General features: G+C 43.8%; 1 protein-coding gene across 4 annotated transcripts in view; it reads left to right on the top strand.

Annotated features, from left to right (window-relative positions):
- The first annotated feature begins 5,333 nt into the window (after window positions 1-5,333).
- SOCS6 (suppressor of cytokine signaling 6) overlaps window positions 5,334-8,880 on the top strand; it is a 47,483-nt gene continuing 43,936 nt past the window's right edge. For 2 of the 4 annotated variants that reach the window (XM_050938816.1, XM_050938818.1), the window contains exon 1: window positions 5,960-6,207. The gene's annotated coding sequence lies outside the window, so the exon portion shown is untranslated. Of the gene's footprint in view, window positions 5,415-5,959; window positions 6,208-6,933; window positions 7,087-8,880 lie in introns of those variants that run through there. The other 2 variants (XM_050938817.1, XM_050938819.1) reach the window with 2 other exon arrangements.

Below are 8,880 nucleotides of genomic sequence, written 5' to 3'. Positions count from 1 at the left end.
GCACATATTCTAAGAGACCATTCAAGGTGAAGTGGCCTGTTAACACCCTTATAGTCATAGGACAAAATGGGGGGTTAGTGGGTTACAGATTGTTGCAATAAGCCATAAATCCAGTGTCTTTATTAAAACCATGATTTTTAGTATCTAGCAAAGCTATGAATTTAAGCTTCCAGGATCATCCTTTGAAAGGTACACCATATATTGTGATAGGCATGTGTAGGACTCAGGGATCTTGAGAGGTGTATTGGAGGAGGTGTTGATCTTTGTAGCAATGGAGATATGTCTGCCGGTTTTGCATCTATTGTTCTGGCAGGGTCAGGTTCTGCTTTGAGTTGGTGTGTCCTAGTCTGTGGGAAGCTTGCTTCTGATGATGAGCTTGGACAGGTTGGGAGGGTTGTTTGATGGCCAGAAGAGGGGATTCAGGAAAGATTTCTTATAGGATGGAGTCCCCATCAAGTATTGGTTGTAGTTATTTGATGACACCTTATATGGGTTCTAGTGTGGGGTAGTAGGTGACAAACCAGGGGTGTGCAATGAGAGGTGGGTTTATTTCTGTACTGAAGCAGGTTCTCGCAGGATATTTGTGTGGCATGTTCCATGACGTGATCTACTTCTCTGGTGGACTGTCCTTGTTTGGCGAAGGCGGTTTTGAGTGTGTTAAGGTGTATATACTGGACTTTCTTCTCAGAGCATATTCTGTAGTATCTGAGTGCCTGAGTGGCTGTAGATAACAGATTTCTTAGTGTGTTTGGAATGGTTACTGGTTCTATGAAGGTAGGTGTGATGATATCAAACATATGTACATTATCCAGTACACTAAATACCCCAGCAACAACTATGTGGGTGAAACCAGACAGTCACTACACTGTCCAATGAACTCACACAGGAAAATGATAAGATAAAAACATGATATCACGACGGGGTGAACACTTTTCATAAAGCGATCACTCTATATCTGACCTTTCAGTCCTCATCCTCAAAGGAAACCTGCACAACTTTTAAAAGACGAGCCTGGGAGCTTAAATTAATAACTTTGGTAGATACTAAAAATCATGGTTTTAATAAAGACACTGGATTTATGGGTTATTATAACAATCTGTAACCCAGTAACCCCCCTTTTTGTCCTATGATTATAGGGGTGTTAACTGGCCACTTCACCTTGAATGCTGTCTTAGAATATGTGCTAAATACTCATGATAAACTGTCTGTTTGATCTTGTATTTTGTTGTGAAACTTCTTGTACCTTTCCCAGATCTGAAGAAGAGCTCTGTGTAGCATGAACGCTTTTTTCCCTCACCAACAGAAGACAGTCCAATAAAATATATTACCTCACTCACCTTGCGTCTTAACTAGACACTTTCAAATAGCATAAGCCTTACATTTATAAGGGTGGTCTTAAAAAATTTAGGAAGTATAGAAATGTTTCATTAAAGAAAGTAGTTTACATTTTAAAAGGCATTACATCGGTTTCTTTTCTAATTTTAATACTCCCCTGTAATGTTGAAAATCCACATTGAACAGGATTGTGAAGGAATAAGAAAGTTAAATTGACTAAAACCAGAGATTAGTTAGTGTCAATCAACTTTACTATGCACGCTGTGATAAAATATAAACTAGTGGTGGTACCAGGGAACAGCTGTTTTGTGCAACAGGCTTCCTTCAGAGGTTAGCAGAAATACTGTCAGAAAAATCAGAGGGAATGATGTGGGTGAGACTAAATACATGCTTAAGTATTTGATGAATTGGGGCCTATATTAATTCAGAATAAAGTTGAAATAATATGTATGGCAAATGCTATTTCCTGGGCAGGAAAAATATCCTACTCATTAAAAAAGAGTGTTTTAAAGTCTGTGAAATTTTCCCTCGGACCTCTTGAATCAGATTTCAATGCCCTAATTTTATTCCTGATAATGGGCCAGGATTTTAAAAGATGGCCTCTATTTTGCTCCTGCAGTTATTTCTGGATACAGTTAAATAGTCTTAACTTCACTTTCTATTATTTGCTAACTCAGGCCACGTCTACACTACAGCATAAAATCGAAATTATTAAAACCGGTTTTATAAAACTGGTTTTATAAAATCGATTTTATGCGTCCACACAAGGGCACATTAATTCGGTGGTGTGCGTCCATGGTCCTAGGCTACCATCGATTTCCGGAGCGGTGCACTCTGGGTAGCTCAATAAAAGAATGAGACCAATAACTTCGATTTCCGTCCACACTAACCCTAAATCGATATAGTAATATCGATTTTAGGGTTACTCCTCTCGTTGGGGAGGAGTACAGAAATCGATTTTAAGAGCCCTTAAAATCGATTTAAAGTGCCTTGTAGTGTGGACGGGTACAGCGTTAAATCAATTTAACGCTGTTTAAATCGATTTAACGCTGTAGTGTGGACCAGGCATCAGAATTGATGTGGACGGGCCAAAAATGAAAGTCTGGTAAAAACAGAACTGAACATTTTCCTCATATGATAAAGATTTATGCAATATTCATTGTGTGAGCAACAAATGAAGAGCCTCAAAAAGTGTCTACATTTTAACTATTCTGTTCTTAATTATAGATCTGAACCTTCTTTCATCAAAGACAGTGTCAAAATTTCCACTGATTTCAACTGTAACTTGTACAGGATCTAGTTTAACTAGTTCTGTCAGATAAGCAGTTTGGAGATGCTTTGTCCATCAAGTAGTGTAGAATGTTTACACCAAAATATCTCCATTAATTCAACAATCTAATTCTGAAAATCCTTACTCATTCAAGTGCTGCACTCTGAACAGAATGGAGGCTGTGAAAAATATACAGACTCAAAAACACTCACTTGAGAAACTGACTTTATTGTAATATGACTGAAACAGTCATTTACTGCAATTTCTCCTGGTTTTCCTTAACTTTCCTTAATCCAGCGTTTCTCAAACTGGGGTTGCCGCTTGTGTAGGGAAAGCCCCTGGCAGTCTGGCCGGTTTGTTTACCTGCCCTGTCTGCACGTCCGGCTGATCGTGGTCCCACGGGCCGTGGTTCGCCTCTGCAGGCCAATGGGGGCTGCTGGAAGCGGCAGACAGAAAGTCCCCCGGCCCGTGCCACTTCCAGCAGCTCACCATTGGCCTGGAGCAGCGAACCACAGTCAGTGGGAGCCGCAATCTGCCGGACATGCGGACAGGGCAGGTAAACAAACTGACCCTACACAAGCGGTGACCCCAGTTTGAGAAACACTGCCTTAACCCCTCTTTCTGCATAGATCTCTTTCAAACCTTGATTTGCCGAGCGCCCTTTGGATTACATTGCTGAATGCTCAACAAGTTACCCAGTAAAGGGGAAAGTCCACCAGCTATATTAAAAGCAGCAAAGAATCCTGTGGCACCTTATAGACTAACAGACGTTTTGGAGCATGAGCTTTCGTGGGTGAATACCCACTTCTTCAGATGCATGTATTCACCCACGAAAGCTCATGCTCCAAAACGTCTGTTAGTCTATAAGGTGCCACAGGATTCTTTGCTGCTTTTACAGATCCAGACTAACACGGCTACCCCTCTGATACTTGACAGCTATATTAAGGGGTTCAGACATTTCCCCGCACCCTCACTAGTCCTTGCCACTCACTACTCCCTTTTACTGTCCAGTTTAGCTTTCCTGTTCCTCCCCAAAACCTACTTTCATACTTCTCAAAGTGGTGCACAGGTCTCCCAAAAAAGAGGCATACTGAATAGCACCCCTTACTGATTTGCCTTGGAATTAGACTTTCCATTTTAACTTTACCTTTGAACAAAACACTCAGTTTAATATTGTTTTAAAACAGCTTCTATGATATGAATATCTCTGCACTCTACACAAACCCCATTACCAATAATATGGTCTCATTCTTCCACGGCCTTAGACATATAGTCTTTTTGTCAAATAGTCTCAATGACTTCAATAGGACCAATCACATCAGTAGGTTTCGGGATTGGATCATAGATCCAATTATTTTTAGAAACTGTAAATATGGAAAGATGAGAGGGACTAGACTCTGATCAATCTGGACCAACATCTCTCATCAAATGGAGCAGTTTTTACCATTCCCAGAGGGTTACTTAAATATTTACAACCTCCTCAATATACTTTCTTTGATGTTACTTATCTGCATATGACCATCCTTGTATCATGAACTGTGTACCATATCCAAGTCTTCTTTGTTGTACCACTGTTCATACCATAATAACAATATTATAGATCCATTAAAATATATGCTTATTCTGATGTTAGGTGCACCATGCCTGAAAAAGACCATTTTCATTTTAAACTTTTCTTTAAAAAATATCATTCCTGTTGTAACTGGAGTCAGTGTCTTCTGGGATGAATTTGGTCCACTATCCATTGAAATGTACCAAACACATTAAGAGCTATAAAAGATTAAATGGAAATGGACATTCTCTAAAGAAAAATAAAGCATATGTTTCCAAGCTGAAAGCTAAAACTTGAGAGATACTGATAGTCCTCATTTCTCATTGAATCTCACGATTGGGCTATAAAAACTTAAATGTATTCATGCAATAATGCCCTATCCATAGAATCCCCAGGCCATAGAAGAATTAAAAGAGTGAAATCTCCATGAATTCACTAGAACTGTTTGGATGCTTATAAGTTAAGCATGTGTTTAAATAATTAAAGGACTATGGCCCAAAACAATTGCAACTTAAGCCCTTATCTTGCAAACAGTTAAGCAAATACATAACTTCCGTCATCTGAATTGTCTCATTGATTCCTACGAAACTACTCATAAGAGTAAAATTATGTAAGTGTGAAAGTATTTACAGGATTGAGTTCTTGATTTGTATTAGTTATTAACTATATAAATCAAAACAGGAAGTGAGGAAAGCCATATTTCATGGCACTGATATTACTCAAAAGGTCAAAGGTTTCATCACTGGGTAAATATTTTTATAAGTTTCAGGCTGCTTGCTGCCCACAGATTTCAATCAGCTTTGTTCTTTCTGGTCACTTTTTGCCAAAAAGGCTAAATCAAGGATTATTTATTTATTTATTATTCTTGACTAGCATTTCATTTACATTAAAAAAACTTAACAGCTGTTGTGGTTGCACACAACCACAGGCACTCACTCTTTGAAGCAAAATTTAAAGATAAAAATGGCCTTTTAAAAAATGCCAATTTCAAGGCCAAGGCTATAAGAGAGGAGAATAGAAATGAAGATACAAATCCTCGGGGACACAATATTGTAAAGTGTTGAGCATATATAACTCCAGTAGAAATTATTGACCTCACAGGAAGTTCTCAGCAGCACCGTGTAGGATCTGGCATAAACAGAGCAGAGACAGGAGGGTTGCTACTGAGTATTTTGCAGCTTCCGTTCAATTCAGTACGAGTTGAGAGAACTGAGCATCTTGCAAGGATGGGAGTGTGAGCGAGGCATTCATCTGAAGGTAAACTGTGAACTGTACCCATTTTGGGATTCTGACAGCATAATAAACGTGCACACTGCACTTGCATACGCCTTATTTATAAACATACCAAGGCAAGGGTTCCAAAAGTGGACCATTTAGGAGGAAAGGAGGTTACTGGATCACAAAAGGACTTCCCTTAATAAACAAGTACAAATGAAGACTCTCCTAGTGGGGGATACAAGCTGCACTTCTGCTGTTCACTTTCGGTCCCCCCCGTAAATATTTCCAACGCAGCCATGTGCATCCTCGGCCAGCCCTGGCCCCTTCTGTCGCTGCTCTGGCATCGTGCTCCGTGAGGGGCGATTTGGCTAGGCTGCGGCGGTTTCTCCTGCAGCTGGAGCTGCGGAGGGAGGAAGGAAACCCCAGGGCAGAGAGCAGCCTGCGGGCAAGGGGCATGGCAGAAGTGGAACGGAGTGAGTGAGCCGAGCGCAGACAGGGGGCCAGGCGGGCCGGGGAAGGGGTTTGACGGCCTCCTCCCCCGCAGGGCGGCGAGGGCAGGGCAGCCGGGCGGAGGCAGGGCTGAGATGAGGGGCTGGCAGGGCTGAGCGGGAGGCGGCGGCCGAGCCGTGCGTGTGGCCGAGCCCGCCGGTCCCGTCCCTCTGGCTGCTGGTGGCGGGTGCTGCGGGCTGGCTGCCCCCTTGCGCCCCTCCGAGGCCCGGGGGGAGGAGGAAGGAGGAGGCGGAGGAAGCGGCGGCACCAGGAGCAGGGAGGCGGCGGCGAGGGAGCCTGGTGGAGTCGGAGCCGGGCCCGCAGCGACGGCGGCTCCTTCTCGGTGAGTTCCGCTGCGCGGCCCGGTCGGGGAGCAGCCGCGGCGGTGGTGGGGGGTCGGCTCGGCCCGGCTCCGGTGCAGCCCGCGAGGCTGGGTCGCGGTGCCGGCAGCGGCCTGGAGCGACGGGACGCGGCGGCCTTGGTTGGGTGAGCTCCCTGGCAGCGGGCACCTCCGCCCCGGCCACTGCGGGCTGCGGCCCGGGCCCCGCTCTGCCTTTGTTCGCTCCGCTCCGCTCCCCGCGGCGCCAGGCCTCGCGGAGAGACCGGGGCCGCGGTGCGGCCTGCGGGGGGAGCGAGCAGCGCCCGGGACAGGGCCGCAGAGATACCCCCGCCCCCAAATCCCAGAGCAGGAAGGGGGCTGGGTCTCTCCGTGACCCCCCCAAAATCCAGGCGCACGAGGGGAACTGGATCTGAGTTTGACCAAAACAAACAACCCAACCCCACAAAGGCTGGTGCAGGAAGGTGTCTCCTTCTGCCCACCTCCCTCTCCAAATCCTAGTGCTGAGGGCAGCAGGATTTTCCCCCTGTGTAGCCCCTCTTCCCGCTCTCAGAAATACGAGGGAGCTGGCAGAGTCGCTCTCCGACCAAGTTCCCTGCAGGCCAGGTGCCCAGTGCTGGTGCTCGTGCTGTGGTCACCCCCTTTGGCCTTTGCCTCAGATGCTCAGGAGAAGGTTGAAATCTAAATGTTATTATTGCATTATATAAATCTGATAAATCTTCTCTCACCCAGGAGTAATTAGAGGGCAGAAATAATATGCTGCTGTTTGAGAGAGGAAGAGGAGAGATTTTGAAACAACTCGACCCACCTATGCACCCCAGCCTTCTCACCCTAAACTGTTTCCTCCTCTGCCAGAAACAAACTACTGTGTAGTCTCTGCCTATGGTTAGTTAATTACTACAAAACAAAACACCAAAGTTGCCAAAAATCATCAAAGCTGCCAAAGTTGCTGGAGCTTTAAGCTGGGAAGCTCCTAGTTGAGCTCCTGTGATTCCATTATTTTTGGTTTCAAAATTAAATTGGGCTTCCATGATTCTGGGATGCAAACACTGGTGCAGAGCAGATCACACTCTGCCTGGGTGAGGGGGATGGGAGCTGTAAACACTTCACTTCCATCTGGCAAAGTGTCACCACCAGACTTCCAGTTACCAGTCTGCATCTTTTCCGCTAACCTGCCTCAAAACCTCTTTTCTAGCTGTCAAATATGTTTCCACCAGTGTTGCCCCAAATCACGTACATATCCTCCCAGTAAAAATGTGCCACCTACCATGCCTCCCTGCTTCTTAGGGAGTTATAGCCCAGAAGTAGTTGTACAGCACTATGTGTTCTGGAGAGTTGAAGCATGGTATACCTCTATCCCGATATACCATGGCCCGATATAACACGAATTTGGATATAACGCAGTAAAGCAGTGCTCCGGGGAGGTGGGGGAGGGGCGCTGCGCACTCTGGCGGATCAAAGCAAGTTCGATATAACGCAGTTTCACCTATAACACGATAAGATTGTTTTGGCTCCCAAGGGCAGCGTTATATCGGGGTAGAGGTGTATTACTGTTGGTTCATATTAATAAGCATGTCTTTAGATTGTATAGATCATGTGGAAGCTTCATAGTAGTCATGAAATAATTTGTTTTGCTTGGCTAGAAGTCTTAAATTTTTCTGGAAGATTGTTGGAGAATAAGTACAAGTAGTCATTAATTTTTTAATAGATCTTTTTTTAGTAAAGCAATTACACAAGAAAATATACATTTATATTTGATAAACTGAAAGCAAATTATGAGTTAAAGCAAAAGATATCTGCTTTAGCTTTCATAATTCTTTTATAAAATGTTTAGTTTCTCTTAAGCAATTCACTAATGAGGTTCTTTGTTTCTTATTACGTATTTCATAATAAAATTGTGGAAGTGTGGTTACAGCTCTGTAGTCAAAATTGAGTTGTTTTCCCTTAAAGCATGTATTCAACCTCTTTAAGAAATGCAGATAAACCCTCTCCATAAAATGATTTCTGCGAATTAAACTAAGATTTATTTTAGAGTTCAAATTAACTGAGCCCTTGAAGAAGTTTAGCACTTAGGGTATGTTTACACTTAAAATGTTACACTGACACTGCTGTAATGCTTCAGTGTAGACCAGTGATCTTCAACCTGTGGCCCATAGGCTGCTTGCGGCCCAATCAGCACATAGCTGCAACCCATGTGACATCCTCAAGGCTATACAGATAGTATTGGATGAGGCCCACATAACACATTGTGGGCCGCATATGCAGCCCACAATGGTAAATAGGTTGAGAACCACTGGTGTAGATAGAAGAACAGGAGTACTTGTGGCACCTTAGAGACTTACAAATTTATTTCAGCATAAGCTTTCGTGGGCTACAGCTCATTGGTGTAGATACTCACTATAGTGATGGGAAGGGTTCTCCTTTCATTGTAGTTAATCCACTTCCCCAAAAGGCAGCAGCTCGGTCAGTGGAAGAATTCTTCCGTCGACCTAGCTCTGTCTACACTGGGAGTTAGGACAGCATAGATACGTTCCTCAGGAGATGTGGATTTTTCACACCCTTGAGAGTCATAGCTATGCTGATATAAGTTCCGAGTGTAGATCAACCCTTAGCAGAATATGCACTCTTCAGATTTTCCATATAGTTAATAATCTACATTTTGTGTAAAGGCTACATTTA

This window comes from Gopherus flavomarginatus, chromosome 2, assembly GCF_025201925.1.
Source record: "Gopherus flavomarginatus isolate rGopFla2 chromosome 2, rGopFla2.mat.asm, whole genome shotgun sequence".
In the NCBI taxonomy this organism is placed as follows: Eukaryota; Metazoa; Chordata; order Testudines; family Testudinidae; genus Gopherus; species Gopherus flavomarginatus.
This window is presented reverse-complemented; position numbering and strand designations above follow the sequence as displayed.